Source organism: Pan troglodytes, chromosome 6 (genome assembly GCF_028858775.2).
Source record: "Pan troglodytes isolate AG18354 chromosome 6, NHGRI_mPanTro3-v2.0_pri, whole genome shotgun sequence".
NCBI classification, from domain to species: domain Eukaryota; kingdom Metazoa; phylum Chordata; class Mammalia; order Primates; family Hominidae; genus Pan; species Pan troglodytes.
This window is the reverse complement of record NC_072404.2, coordinates 135418323-135433779: the sequence shown is the minus strand read 5'-3', so window position 1 is coordinate 135433779 and position 15457 is coordinate 135418323. Positions and strand designations below refer to the sequence as shown.

At 34.2% G+C, this 15457-nt stretch overlaps 1 pseudogene; it reads left to right on the top strand.

The window, feature by feature from the left end:
* Nucleotides 1-512: 512 nt before the first annotated feature.
* Nucleotides 513-638, top strand: LOC112209962 (U1 spliceosomal RNA; annotated as a pseudogene).
* The last annotated feature ends 14819 nt before the right edge of the window (nt 639-15457 follow it).

The following is a 15457-nucleotide window of genomic DNA, read 5'->3' as shown; positions in this document are numbered from 1 at the left end:
ATCAACATCCCACTTTCAACAATGAACATATAATCCAGACAGAAAATCAATAGCAAAACATTGAACTTGAACTATAAACTATACTTTAGACCAAATGGACCAAAGAAACATATACAAAGCAGTCCATCCAACAGGAACAGAATACACATTCTGGTTTAGAATCATATCACATGTTAGGCACAGGAACAGAACAAGTCTTAACAAATTGAAGAGAATTGAAATAACATGAAGAATTTTTTTCTGACCACAGTGATATGAATAAAATGGTATAAATGGAGAAATTCTGGGAAATTCACAATATGTGAAAATTAAACAACATGGTTCTGAACAACAAATGGGTCAAAAAAATTAAAGGAGAAATTATAAACATCTTGAGACAAGCAAAAATAGAAAAACAACATGAAAACTTAAGGGATGCAGCAAAAGTGGTTCTAAGAGTGAAGTTAGACCTACATGAAACATAAACACCTGCATGAAAACAGAAGAAATATATCAAAGAAATAACCAAACACATACGTACCTGGCAGGGGAGATACCATGATCATGAAGGTGGTTTTCCCAGGGCGAAGCTTATCCATTGTACTCCGGATATGCTGACCCCTGTGATTTCCCCAGATGTAGGAAACTCAACTACAGTCTAAAACTAGTACCTCAATTACCCATGTATCCATACACTTGAAACTATACCCATTAAACACTAACTCCCCGGCCGGGCGCGGTGGCTCCTGCCTGTAATCCCAGCACTTTGGGAGGCCCAGGCGGGCCGATTACGAGGTCAAGAGATCGAGACCATAAAAAAAAAAACAAAATTGGTCAACCTTTAGCAAGACTAACTTTAAAAAAATGAGAGAAGACTCAAATACATAAAATTATAAATGAAAAAGGAGACGTTACAACTGATACGACAGAAATATAAATAATCCTAAGAGGGTGCTAGGAGCACTTGTACACTAACAAATTGGATAATCTAAAAGAAATGAATAAATACCCAGACACATAGAACCTATCAACACTGAATAATGAACAAATGGAAAATCAGAATAGATCAATAAGTAGGGAGATTTAATAAATAATTAGAAGTCTCCCATCAAAGAAAAACTTAAGACTTATTCACTGTGATCAAGTGGGATTTATCCCTGGGATGCAAAAATGATTCAACATAAGCAAATACATAAATGTGGTATGCCATATTAACAGAATGTAAAACAAAAGACCCACATGATCACCTAATAGATGCAGAAAAGGCATTTGACAAAATTCAACATCCTTTCATGATAAAAACTATCAACCGATTAGGTATGGAAGGAATGTATCCCAGTACAGAAATGCCATACATGACAATTTCATACCTTATATGATACATAACAGTTAAAAGTTAAAAACTTTTCCTCTAATGTCAAAAACAAGATAATGCGCATTCTAGCAGTTTTCATTTAACATAATATTAGATGCCTGACTTAAAGCAATTAGACAATAAAAAGAGAAAAATAGACATCAAAATCAGAAAGGAAGAAGTTAACTTGTCTCTTCAAATGATTTTTTTTTTTTTTTTTTTAGACAAAGTCTAGCTCTGTCACCCAGGCTGGAGTGCAGTGGTGCAATCTTAGCTCGCTGCAACTTTTGCCTCCCGAGTTCAAGTGATTCTCCTGCCTCAGCCTCCCCAAGTAGCTGGAATTACAGGCATGTGCCACCACGCTCTAATTTTTGTATTTTTAGTGTACAAGGGGTTTCCCCATGTTTTCCAGGCTGGTCTTGGACTCCTGACCTCAGGTGATCTACCTGCCTTGGCCTCCCAAAGTGTTGGGATTATAGGTGTGAGCCACTGCACCTGGGCAGATGATACCCTATATAACAAAAACCCTAAAGACTCCACCAAAAATATTAGAACTAATAAGTTCAGTAAGGTTTCAGGATATAAAATCAATGTATACAAATTAATAGCATTTCTATAAAGTATGAACTATCCAAAAATGAATTCAAGAATGCAATTGCATTTATAATAGCTATGAAACAATAAAATATTTAGAAATAAATTTAACCAAGGAGGTGAAAGCTCTGCACATTAAACACTATAAAACAATGATGAAAGTAACTGAAGAAGACACAAATAAATGGGAATATATGTTAAGTTCAGGCATTAAATTCATATTGCTAAAATGCCCGCACTCAACAAAGCTGTCTACAGATTCAATGCAATCCCTAATGAATTACCAGGGATATTTTTCATAAAAGTAGAATAAAACAATTCTAAAATTCATATGGCACCACATACACACCACAACATCCAAATAGCCAAAGCAATATTGAGCCAAAAAAAAAAAAAAAAAAGCAAAACCAGAGGCATGACATTACCCAATTTCAAAATCTACTACAAAGCTCTAATGACCAAACTAGCATAATACTGGCATAAGAACAGACACATCAATCAATGGATCAGAATAGAGAGCTCAGAAGTAAATACATGGATTTATAGGGCAACTGATTTTCAGCAAAGGCACAAAGAACATACAGTGAGGAAAAAGCAGCCTCTCAATTAAGTGATGTTGTGAAAACTGGATATCTCCATGCAGGACAATGGCATTGAACCCATATCTTTTGTCATATACAAAAATCAACTCAAAATGGATTAAAGACTTAAATGAAAGGCCTAAAACTGTAGAATTACTAGAAAAGAACATAGGGGAAAAGCTCCATGACATTGGTCTAAGCATGATTTTTAGATATGACTCTAAATGCACAGGCATCCAAAGCAAAAATAGACAAATGGTGTTACATCAAAAACTTCTGCACAGTAAAGGAAACAATCAACAGAGTGAAGGGACAACCTACAAAATGAGATAATTTATTTGCAAACCATAATCTGACAAGTGGTTAATATTCAAAATATATAAGTAACTTAATCAACTTACTAGTAAGAAAACAATCCAATTTTTAAAAGGGACAAAGGACCTAAATAGACATTTCTTAAAAGAAGATATACAAATAGCCAACAGGTATATGAAAATTGTTTGACATGACTAAGTATTTGAGGAATGCAAATTAAAATCACGATGAGATATTACCTCACACCTGTTAGGATGGCTATTATCAAAAAGACAAAAGGTAAGTATTAAAAAGGATATAGAGAAAAGAGAACCCCTGTACGCTGTTCTTGGGAATGTAAATTAGCATAATCATTATGGAAAATGGTATTGAGATTCCCCCCAAATTAAAAAATAGAACTACCATATAATCTAGGAATCCTACTCGTGGGTTTATATCCAGAGTATGATGATACGTCAAATAGATATTTGCACTCCAATGTTCATTGCAACAATAGCCAAGATATAAAATGAACTTCAATGCCTCTCAACAAATGATGAGATGAAGAAAACGTGGTATGTATTCATGAAGGAATGCTAGTAGTGAGTAGTATTTTAAAAGAAAATACTATCATTTGCGATGACATGGATGAACTTGGTGGAAATTATTTTAAGTGAAACAAGCCAGGAACAGAAAGAGAAATACCACAATTTCTCACTTATATGTAGAATCTATAAAAATCAAACTCATAGAAACAAAGAGTGTAATGGGCACAAGAAACTGGGAGGTGTGGTGACTGGGGAGATATTCAAAAGTCACAAAATTCCAGCTAAATAGAACTAATAAATTCAACACATCTATTGTACATCATGGTGGCTAAAGTTAGAAACAATACATTACATACTTAAAAGTGAGTAAGAAAGTAGATTTTCAATTATTCTTACCACAAGAAAGGTACAAGTATGTGAGGTAATACATACATCAAATATCTTTATATACAACACAAATATATACAATTTTAAGAACATTTTAAAAATAAAAACATCAGATATAACACAGATGTTAAAATTGTCATTAAGGGAATTGAAAATAACTATTTATAATGTTAAGGGACAACAAAAAAGTGGACAACATTCATAAACATATGGGTAATGTGTAAGAATCAATAGAAAATGCTAAAAATCAGAAACACTATTCACAAATGAAGATGGTCAGAGTGGATAATAAAAACAATGCGCAACTATATGTTGTTTATAAGAACCTCACTTTAAAAGTGAAGTTACTTCAGGTTATAAGTAAAGGTATAGGGCTGGGCATGGTGGCTCACACCTGTAATCCCAGCATTTTGGGAGGCTGAGGCTAGCAGATCACTTGAGGCCAGGAGGTCGATACCAGTCTGGCCAACACGGAGAAACCTACCTCTGATACAAACACAAAAATTAGCCAGCCATGGTGGTGTGCGGCTGTAATCACAGCTACTCAGGAGACTGAGGCACGAGAATCACTTGAACACAGGAGGCGGAGGTTGCCGTGAGCTGAGATTGCGCCACTGCACTCCAGCGTGGGCAATAGAGCGAGACTCTGTCTCAAAAAAACAAAACAAAAAAAAAAGAAGGAGTAAAGGTATGGAAAAATATATGCCATACTAGCCATATTAACTATATTAATTCATTCTCATGCTGCTAATAAAGACATACCCAAGACTATAAAGGAAAGACATTACAAGAAAAAAACAAAAACAAAAACGACAGACCAGTATCTCTCATAGACACAAAAAGCATTTGGCAAAGTATTAGCAAATTGAAACTAACAGTGAGTGAATGAAATTTATTTCAGGTGTGGTTCAACAATTAAAAAATTAATCAGTGCGCTCTACAACATGAACAAACTAGATAAGAAAAATCATAAGATCATATCAATTGATTCAGAAAGAACATATAAAAAAGTTCAACACTCATTCATGACAAAAACTCTCAGCAAACTAAGAATACAGGAAAACATCCTGCACTTGATAGGTAATATCTGTGGAAAAATCTATAACTAACATTGTCCATAATGTTGAAAAAGTGGATACTTTCCCCTAAAGTGGAGAACAAGGCAAGAATGTCTTTTTTCACCACTCTTATTCAGCATTGTATTGGAAGTCCTAGCTAGTGTGAGAAGTCAAGTAAAATAATCAAAAGGTATAAGAGAAAAGGAAGAAATAAAGCTGTCTTTGTTCAGAGACGACAATCAAAGATGATATGATTGTCTATGTAGAAAATCCCAAAGAATCAATGGAAAAAGACCACCTGAAAATAACAAGTAATTATTGCAACATTACAGGATACAAAGTTAATTTGAAAAATCAAACTTCGTTCCTATATATCAGCAATAAACACTTAGAATTTGAAATTAACAACATAATACCATTAGGATCTATATGTGGAAAACTACACAATACCAATATAAAAAACAATGAAACTCCAACTAAATGAGGAGATATTCTGTGTTTCTGTACTGGTAGATTCATTACTGTTAAGATGTCAATTCTTCCCAGCTTGATGTGTAGATTCAGTGCAATCTCAGTCAAAATATCAGCAAGCTATTCGGTAGATACTAAGAAAATGACTCTAAAATCTATATGAAAAAGCAAAGGACCTAGAATAGCCAACACAGTATTGAAGATGAAAAATAAAGGTGGAGAGCAGATGCTACTCAATTTTAAGAAATATTATATGTCTGCAATAATTAAGAGAGTATGGTATTGGTGAACGTACAGAGAGAAGGCATGAGGAGAAGCCTGGAGTTATCGATAGACTATATTAGAGAACTCAGAAATAAATTCACATATACAATCAAATAGTATTTGACAACAGGGCAATAAAAATTAAATGGAGAAAGGCTAATCATTTCAAGAAATGGTGCTGAAATAATGGAATATCAATATGCAAAATAGTGAAGATAGACAGAGACCTTACCCCTTACAGAAATATTAAACGAAATGGATCTTAGGCCAAAATGTAAGATACAAAACTATAACTTTTTGAAAAAAGCATAGGAGAAAATCTATGTGAACTTGGCTGTGGTGATGAATTTTTAAGTACAACACTGACAGTACAATCCCTAAAAGTAAAACAGAAATAATGTTTGACATTATTAAACATAAAATTTCTCCTCTGGGAAACACATTAAGACAATGAAAAGACAAGGCGCAGGTTGGTAGAACATATTTGCAAAACACATATCTGAGGAAGTACTTGTATCAAAAATAGACAAAATATCCTTAATACTCAACAATAAATAAACAACCCAGTTGAAAATTGTCCCAAAAAATGAAAAGACACCTCATCATAGAAGATATACAGATAGCAAATAAGCATATGAAAAGATTTTCAACATGGTTTGTCATTAGGGAATTGCAAATTAATAGAACAATAAGATATCTCTACACACCTTTTAGAATGGTTAAACTCCAGAATAAATTGACAGTATCAACTGCTGGTGAGAATGCAGAGCAACAGATATTCTCATTCACTGCTGGTGGGAATGCAAAATGACATGGTTTCTTCAAAAGACAGTTTGGCAGTCTTTAAAAAAAAATAACATAGTCTTTTCATACATTCCAGTCATCATGCTCATAGGTATTTACCCAACTGATTAAAAAAGAAAAAAAACATATTACCCATAATGTACATGAATGTCCATAGCAACTTTATTCATAATCGCTAAATATTTGAAGCAACCAAGATTTCCTTTAATGTATTTGATAATGGATAATGGATAAACCAACTGTGGCACATATAAAATGAAATATTATTTATCAATAAAAACTTATTCTTGATGAAGTAGAAAAACAATGAGTTATCAAGCCAAGACGAAATGACGACTAATCTTAAATGCATAATGCTATGTGAAAAAGGCCAGTCTGACAAAGCTACATACTTTACAAGTCCAATTATATGATGTTTTGGAAAAGGCAAATTCTAAAGATGGCCAACAAATCAGCAGTTAACAGGGCTTGTGTTGGGGCATACTGCATAGGCTAAGCACAAAGATTTTTAGTGTAGTGAAATTATTCTCTATAATACTGTAATGGTGAGTACAAGGCACTAAGCGTTTGTCAAAACGGGTGGATCACTTGAGGTCAGGAGTTCAAGACCAGCCTGGCCAACATGGTGAAACACCATCTCTACTGAAAAATGCAAAAATTAGCTGGGCATAGTGGCCCATGCTTGTAATTCCAGCTACTTGGGAGGCTGAGGTAGGAGGATTGGTTGAATCTGGGAGGTGGAGGTTGCAGTGAGCCGAGATCGTGCAACTGCACTCCAGCTTGGGTGACAGAGCAAGACTCTGTCTCAAAAAAAAAAAAAAAAAAAAAAAAAAAAATGGAATTTCAGGATGGAAGACAAAATGTGACAAATGAATCTAAATTTATTACAAATGTATGAAACAAATCTGTTTTTGTATGCCTGAGGCTATCATTTGTTTTACCTTCTGTCCTGAAGATAGTTTTGGTCATTAAACAATTTTAGATGAATTGGGATTTCTCAGCACCATCTTCTAATTTTCAATATCATGCTAAGCATTGTATTATCAACCTAATTATCTCTATTTGATAGGTGATCTTTCATTATTGAATGTCATAAATATCTTATTTGGCTTCTGAATTTTTAGCCATTATATATAGTTAATATTACTGATAATTTCTGGAATTATCAATTTATGTTTTTGATTAATACTGGAACATTTTATATTATTTCAATGTTGCCTCCTTTTCACAGTGTCTATTTTCTTTTTCTGGACTCTAATAATTTTCAAAGTGATTTTTTTTCTTCTATCTTTGTAGTCACTTGGTCACTTAACTTTTATTTCATATTTTAAGTCCCTGTCTCTATCTCCTCTATTCTGAGTAGATACTGCAGCTGTGTTTAACTTACTGTTTAAAATATAAGTTTTTGAATTTGGAATTATAAACACACAGAAGCATATACATACATGTATGCACATGATTTATTTAACATTATGTATTATTTTTGGTCATGCCATATCTGAAATCTTTGAATGTTTTCATCTCTTTTTGTGGTTTCTGGTCACTCATTCACAGAATATTGATTCTTGTGTTTTCTAATTTTTGTATGAACTCATTTTATTGAGTTTGATATTTGAGTTGAAAATTCTGAGGGCTTGAATTAAGAATGCTTTCATAAAGAGAGGACTTTCATCTGCTCTGTTAAGAGCCATTTTAGCTTCTTTGAATCATCCCTTCCCTATATTCCCTTGAGCAAAGGCTTAGTCTCTTTAATATTTCAGTGATGTAGGCTTTCCCCACCAGGTTAACCTTGCCTTTTATTTCTGATCTTGATTTCTTTGCACTGCTTCTTGCTACTTGTACTGATGTCACCTCCTGAATTCAGTGTCTTCTTTCCTTTCCTGTCTTTTGTTGTTGTTGTTTTAATTTCATTGCTTTCTATTAAGTACAGGTATGTACTAAAATATATATTTTGTGTAATATAAAAGTATGTCTCCCAAGATATCTAGCCCACCAATGAAATGGTAAAATTTCTTAACCAAATTTTACGAAGATTTTTAGAACTTAATAATACAATTATATATGCACATGATTTTGTGTTCTGCATGCAACCAATTTAACAGTACAAGAAAGACTAGAGGAAGATTCAGGGAAAGATAAATGGAACAAAAAGATGTATTCTCTGTTATGCCCTTTCTACTCCAAACCCTTAATGATAGTGAATGAAATATAATAGAAAAAGTTATTTTTATAATTATTTGAATATGTTAGGAATGAGAAATATTCAGATATTTCTAACATATATTTCTCAGAAATATAACTTTTACTTAATTTTTATTATATATCTGTAAGGTAGGTATTATTATGATTTTGAGACAGAGTCTCACTCTGTTGCCAGGCTGGAGTGCAGTGGTACGATCTCTGCTCACTGCAACCTCCGCTTCCCAGGTTCAAGCGATTCTCCTGCCTTGGCCTCCTGAGTAGCTGGGACTACAGATGCATGCCACCACGCCCAGCTAATTTTTGTATTTTTAGTAGAGTGGGGTTTCACCATGTTGGCCAGGATGGTCTCAATCTCTTGACCTTGTGATCCACCCACCTCAGCCTCCCAAAGTGCTGGGATTATAGGCATGAGCCACCGTGCCCCGCCTAAGGTAGGTACTATTAATATTTATTGTTCTCTATGTATTATAGTTTAAGATACTGAGGCCAAGAGCAGTTATCAAATTTAGTTAGGCTATGTCTAGATGTCATGCTTTTACAACTCACTGTATTTGAAAACATTAAGCATTCTGGTGGTGTGGTGGCAGAAAGGAAAGAGCAAAGTGGATCATAGTTTAAAAGCAAAAAATGGTAATCAAGATTTTGAATTCTGAAGGGTATTGGAGGCTTCAAGTAATTAATGTAAGATAGTGGACTAAAGTCAAGGCTACTGCTTGAAGTCTAGAACTGGAGTGTACCCCTGTTCCTTTATGAATATTATATATATATATATATATATATATAGTTTGAAAAGGAGGCATGACCACAATACTGGAGACATATTTTTCAATATGAAATAGTGTCTATCAAATAAAACTTGAAAGCAGAGGCAGCTCATGGTGCACAAGATAAAGGAGGAACTAATTTATCACACAGAGGTGCATGCTAAGTCTGGGCATAGATTGTATGCAGTATAAACTATGTTTCATGGAAAAGGAATCCTTTACCTATAATTCTTAACAAACTTCAGGGAAGGTAGATAGAGCTTCCTTGTTACAATAATGACCTTGTTAGGAAACGAGCTTTACAGAGCAGATAATTTCATCAGTCTGATTTAAAACGAGATTACTCAAACATACCCTCCCACCCTGCATTTTTAAGCTACTAAGAAGGAAGAAATGAGTCAACGATAATCAGATTCATCTTTAAAAAAAATCATGGTTTGAGTCTAATGCTTATAGCAAGCAATAGGTCAAGGAAGCAAGGAGACAGCTGCTGTACACACTCAACTAGAATATAAACTAAATAAATCATTTGTTTTTATAGGGGATAAAAAGTAGTATCTTTCTCTCACCTCTTGAAGGGTTCATGGCTGACATCCCTGTACCAAAAGACATTAATAAGGGAAAAGCATAATGAGTTTATTTATCTAAAGTTTTATGTTATATAGGAGATTTTAGAAATGAAGGTACAAACGACCCAGGGAAATCTGTGCGTTTTTGTGCTAAATCTGATGAAAGAAGTGGATAGTTGCGAAGAAAGATGATTGGACAAAAAGGAGTATAATCTAATGGTAATAAACTGGGGCATGGGAGAAGAACTCAGCAAGGCCTGTTGGTTCAGATTCTTCTGTGTATCTGTATGACATTTCTTCTCCCCAAGTATGGGGCAGAATGACTGTTACATGACAGTCTTATGACCTACTGTCAGGTGAAGTAGACCAGAGAATCCTTTTATGGATGGCTCTCACAGAGAAAGATGGGAGAAGGTCAGACAATGACTTTCAAGGTGCCTTATTTGGGGGTAACATGTCCTAAAACTGCCATTTTATAACTAACTTTCTCAATATCATCCTAGGTAAAATGCTTTAAAATTAGATGGTAGGAACTTCACATGTAGAGAGGATGTAGAAGAATGAAGAAAATCTTTGCATCTATGCTGATCACAAGAATATACCAGGTGAAAATATAAATAAAAATGTTGTATTGCCTAAAAAGGAAGAGTGGATACAAAAAAGCTTTGGTTAAATTAATTTCAGCGAGAAATAAGCAGTTTATATCTGGTGGCAGCTTCCATTTCTGAAGGAGTGTGTCTGGCTTGTTATATATCAAATAGAAGAGCACCCTTACTAAGATAGTGAAGATGCTCAGGTAAAGGGAGAAACCAATGAAGACTGTAACGGAATTATGGTTTGGCAGGAAATGAAAGAGTGCCAAATGTAAAAACAATCCACTCATACAAGGGACAGTAAAGCAGACAGAAATTGCAAGGCAATGTAAGATCTTGCTAGAGTTGAATCCATGTATCCACCGAAAATATTAGAATGTTGCAGCTCACTGATTTCTCAGCTTAAATACTGACGAAGTCATGAAGCTATTGAGGGCACAGGAATTTGGAAGCTAGTCTAATCACATGTAAACTCAATGTATTTGTAGCTCTAGAGCACCTGCTCTTCTTTCTTCTTTTAAATTTTACTTTATTTTATTTTAAGTTCCAGGATACATGTACAGGAGGTGCAGGTTTGTTATAGGTAAATGTGTGCCATGTTGGTTTGCTACACCTATCAATCCACCACCTAGGTACTAAGCCTCACACATATTAGCTATTTATCCTGATGCTCTTTCTCCTTCTTCTCCCACCAACAGGCCCCAGTGTGTGTTGTTCCTCTGCCTGTGTCCATGTGTTCTCATTGTTCACCTCCTACTTATAAGTGAGAACACGCAGTATTTGGTTTTCTGTTCCTGTGTTAGTTTTCTAAGGATAATGGCTTCCAGCTCCATCTATGTTCCTGCAAAGTAAATGACCTCATTCTTTTTTAGGGCTGCATAGTATTCCACGGTGTATATGTACAACATTTTCTTTAGCCAGTGGGCGTTTGTGTTGATTCCACGTCTTTGCTATTATGAATAGGGCTGCAATGAACATACATGTGCATCTATCTTTACAGTAGAATGGTTTATATTTCTTTAGATATATACCCAGTAATGAGATTGCTGGGTCAAATTGAAAGACCTGGTTCTAGGTCTTCAAGGAATCACCACACTGTCTTCCACAATTAAACTAAAGAGCTGCTGCACAGCAAAATAAACTATCGTCAGAGTGAACAGACTACCTACAGAATAGGATAAAATTTTTGCAATCTATTTATCTGACAAAGGTATAATATCCAGAATCTACAAGGAACTTAAACAAATTTACAAGAAAAAAAAATCATTAAAAATTGGGCAAAGGACATGAACAGACAGTTCTCAAAAGAAGACATACATGAGGCCAAGAAACATATGAAAAACAGCTCAATGTCATTGATCATTAGAGAAATGCAAATCAAAACCACAATGAGATACCATCTCATGCAAGTCAGAATGGCGATTATTAAAAAGTCAAAAAAACAACAGATGCTGGTAAGGTTATGGAGAAATAGAAATGCTTTTACACTGTTGGTAGGAATCTAAATTGGTTCACCTGTTTAATACAATAAAAAGGCTGAATTTGTCCTTCTGTCTAATCATTGTAGAGAGTAAAGGTTTTTCAATCTTGGAGAAATAATAGAACAAACCAAAAATAAGTATAATTCCTTATATTTTATAACTAATACCCAAAATAAAAATTATTAAAATATGCTAAGAAGCATGAAAATTAAAACTTTTATTAACAGAAAGCACTGACAATAGAAACAGACTCATAGATGAACCTTACTTATTATGAGGTTATCAGGATTTACAGACAAGGATTATAATGCATCTATTATAAATATGTAAAATAATTTAGAGGAAAGGGAGAATAATTGGTGAAGATAAGGGAGTTTCAGGAGAAGAATAGAAATTTTAAGTAAGAAATAAGTAGAAATTTAGAAATTAAAAAATTGTCTTTAACAACATATTTAACACAAAAATGTTAGTACCATTTAACAAAATGTAATTGAGTTCCAAGAGAAAAGAATAGAGAAGATGGGGTCAAAAAACTGTAATAATAGCTATATATGTTTTAAATTCAAGGAAAAACATTATCACAATATCTAAGAAGCTCAATATATCTACTGTGTAATAAAATACAAAATAAAAAACACCCAAGCACATCATACTCACCTAGCTGAAAATTAAAGATAAATGCATTCAGAGAAATTTTTAAAAAATAACATAAAGGGGAACAATAATTATGATAATGAATATTTTCTCAGTAGAAAGAATAGAAGCCACTATAAAATGCAATATGTTTTAAAATGCTAAAAGGAGAAGGCCAAATAGAATTAACTGAAAACTGTATATTCAGTGAAAATATCCTTTAAAAATATGTTTTATTTATCAAAAGACCCATTACATAAGCAAATAAGGAAATGGGAAGTCACAGAATTGGAAGAAAATATTTTATGCATGTTGATAATATTAATAATTATGCATGTTTACAATGAATGAAAAGATCATATACATATGAAAAATTGTTTTCTGCAATGTAAATAATTCCACCATATGATCCAACAAATGCATTCCTAGGTACTTATTAAAGTAAAATGAAAATATATGTTGTTATAAAGACTTGTATAGGGACTTTATAGCCTACTGGATTGTGGTGGTTAAGCTTTTTGATGTATTGCTGGATTTGGTTTGCCAGTATTTTGTTGAGTATTTTAACGTCAATGTTCATCAAGGATATTGACTTGAAGATTTTTATTGTTGTTGTGTTTCTGCCAGGTTTTGGAATCTGGATGATGCTGGCCTCATGGAATGAGTTAGGGAGGAGGCCCTCCTCTTCAATTTTTTGGAATAGTTTCTACAGGAATGGTACCAGCTCTTCTTTTAACATCTGGTAGAATTCAGCCATGAATCCATCTGTTCCTGGGCTTTTTTTGGTTGGTAGGCTATTTATTACTGACTCAATTTCAGAGCTTGTTATTTCAGGGAAAGAATTTCTTCCTGGTTCAGTCTTGAGAGGGTGCATGTGTCCAGGAATTTATCCATTTCTTCTAAATTTTCTAGTTTATGTGCATAGAAGTGTTCATAATATTCTCTGATGGTTGTTTGTATTTCTGAGGTCACTGATAATATCCCCCTTATCATTCCTGATTGTGTTTATTTGGATTTTCTCTCTTTTCTTCTTTATTTATCTAGCTAGTGGTCTGTTTTATTAATTTTTTCAAAAAAAAAAACAGCTCTTGGATTTGTTGATCTTTTGAATGGTTTTTCATGTCTCAATCTCCTTTAGCTCAGCTCTAATTTTGGTTACTTCTTATCCTCTGCTAGCTTTGGGATTTGTTTGCTCTTGCTTCTCTAATTTTTTAGTTATGATTTTAAGTTGTTAACACGAGGTACTTCTATTTTTTGATTTGGGCATTTAGTGCTATATATTTCCCTCTTAACACTGCCTTAGCTGTGTCCCAGAGATTCTGGTATGTTATATCTTTGTTCTCATGAGTTTCAAAGAATTTCTTGATTTCTGCCTTAACTTCATTATTTACCAAAAAGTCATTCAGGGCAAATTATTCAATTTCCATGTAATTGTATGGTTTTGAGTGAATTTCTTAAGCTTGATTTCTAATTTGATTGCACTATGATCTAAGAGAGTGTTTGTTAAGATGTCAGTTTTTGCATTTGCTGTGGAGTGTTTTACTTCCAATTATGTGATCAATTTTAGAGTATGTACCATGTGGCAAAGAGAACAATGTATGTTCTGTTGTTTTTAGGTGGAGAATTCTGTAGATATCTATCAGGGCCACTTCATCCAGTGCTAAGTTCAGGTCCTGAATATCTTTGTGAATTTTCTATCTAGATTATCTCTCTAATATTGTCATTCAGGTGTTAAAGTCTCCCCATATTATTGTGTGGGTATTTAGGCATCTTTGAACATCTCTAAGAACTTGCTTTACGAATCTGAGTTATGAGCTCCTGTGTTGGGTACATATATATTTAGGATAGTTAGATCTTGTTGAATTGAACCCTTTACCATTATGTAATGCTGTTGTGGGAAGTCAGGGAACCCAAACGGAGGGACTGGCTGAAGCCATGGCAGAAGAACATGGATTGTGAAGATTTCATGGACATTTATTAGTTCCCCAAATTAATACTTTTATAATTTCTTATGCCTGTCTTTACTGCAATCTCTAAACATAAATTGTAAAGATTTCATGGACACTTATCACTTCCCCGATTATTAGGAAGAGGAAATTCCCGCCTAATAAATTTTGGTCAGACCGGTTTATCTCAAAACCCTGTCTCCTGATAAGATGTTATCAATGACAATGGTGCCGGAAACTTCTTTAGCAATTTTAATTTCACCCTGGTCCTGTGATCTTGCCCTGCCTCCACTTGCCTTGTGATATTCTATTACCTTGTAAAGTACTTGATGTCTGTGACCCACACCTATTCACACACTCCCTCCCCTTTTGAAACTCCCTAATGAAAACTTGCTGGTTTTTGCAGCTTGTGGGGCATCACGGAACCTACCGACATGTGATGACTCCCCCAGACGCCCAGCTTTAAAATTTCTCTCTTTTGTACTCTGTCCCTTTATTTCTCAAGTTGGCCAACGCTTAAGGAAAATAGAAAAGAACCTGCATGAATATCGGGGCAGATTCCCCAATATAATGCCGTTCTTTGCCTTTATTGATCTTTGTTGGTTTGAAGTCTGTTTTTTGTCAGAAACTTGGATTACAACCCCTGCTTTTTTCTATTTTCCATTTGCTTGGTAAATTTTCCTCCATTCCTTTATTTTGAGCCTATGTGTGCCATTACATGTGAGATGGGTATCTTGAAGACAGTATAACAATGGGTCTTGGTTCTTTATCCAGCTTACCCATCTGTGTTTTTTAATCGGGGCATTTAATCCATTTGTATTCAAGGTTAGTATTGATATGTATGGATTTGATCCTGTCATCATAATATTAGCTGGTTCTTTTGCAGACTTGTTTATGTGGTTGCTTTATAGTGATACTGGTCTGTGTACTTCAGT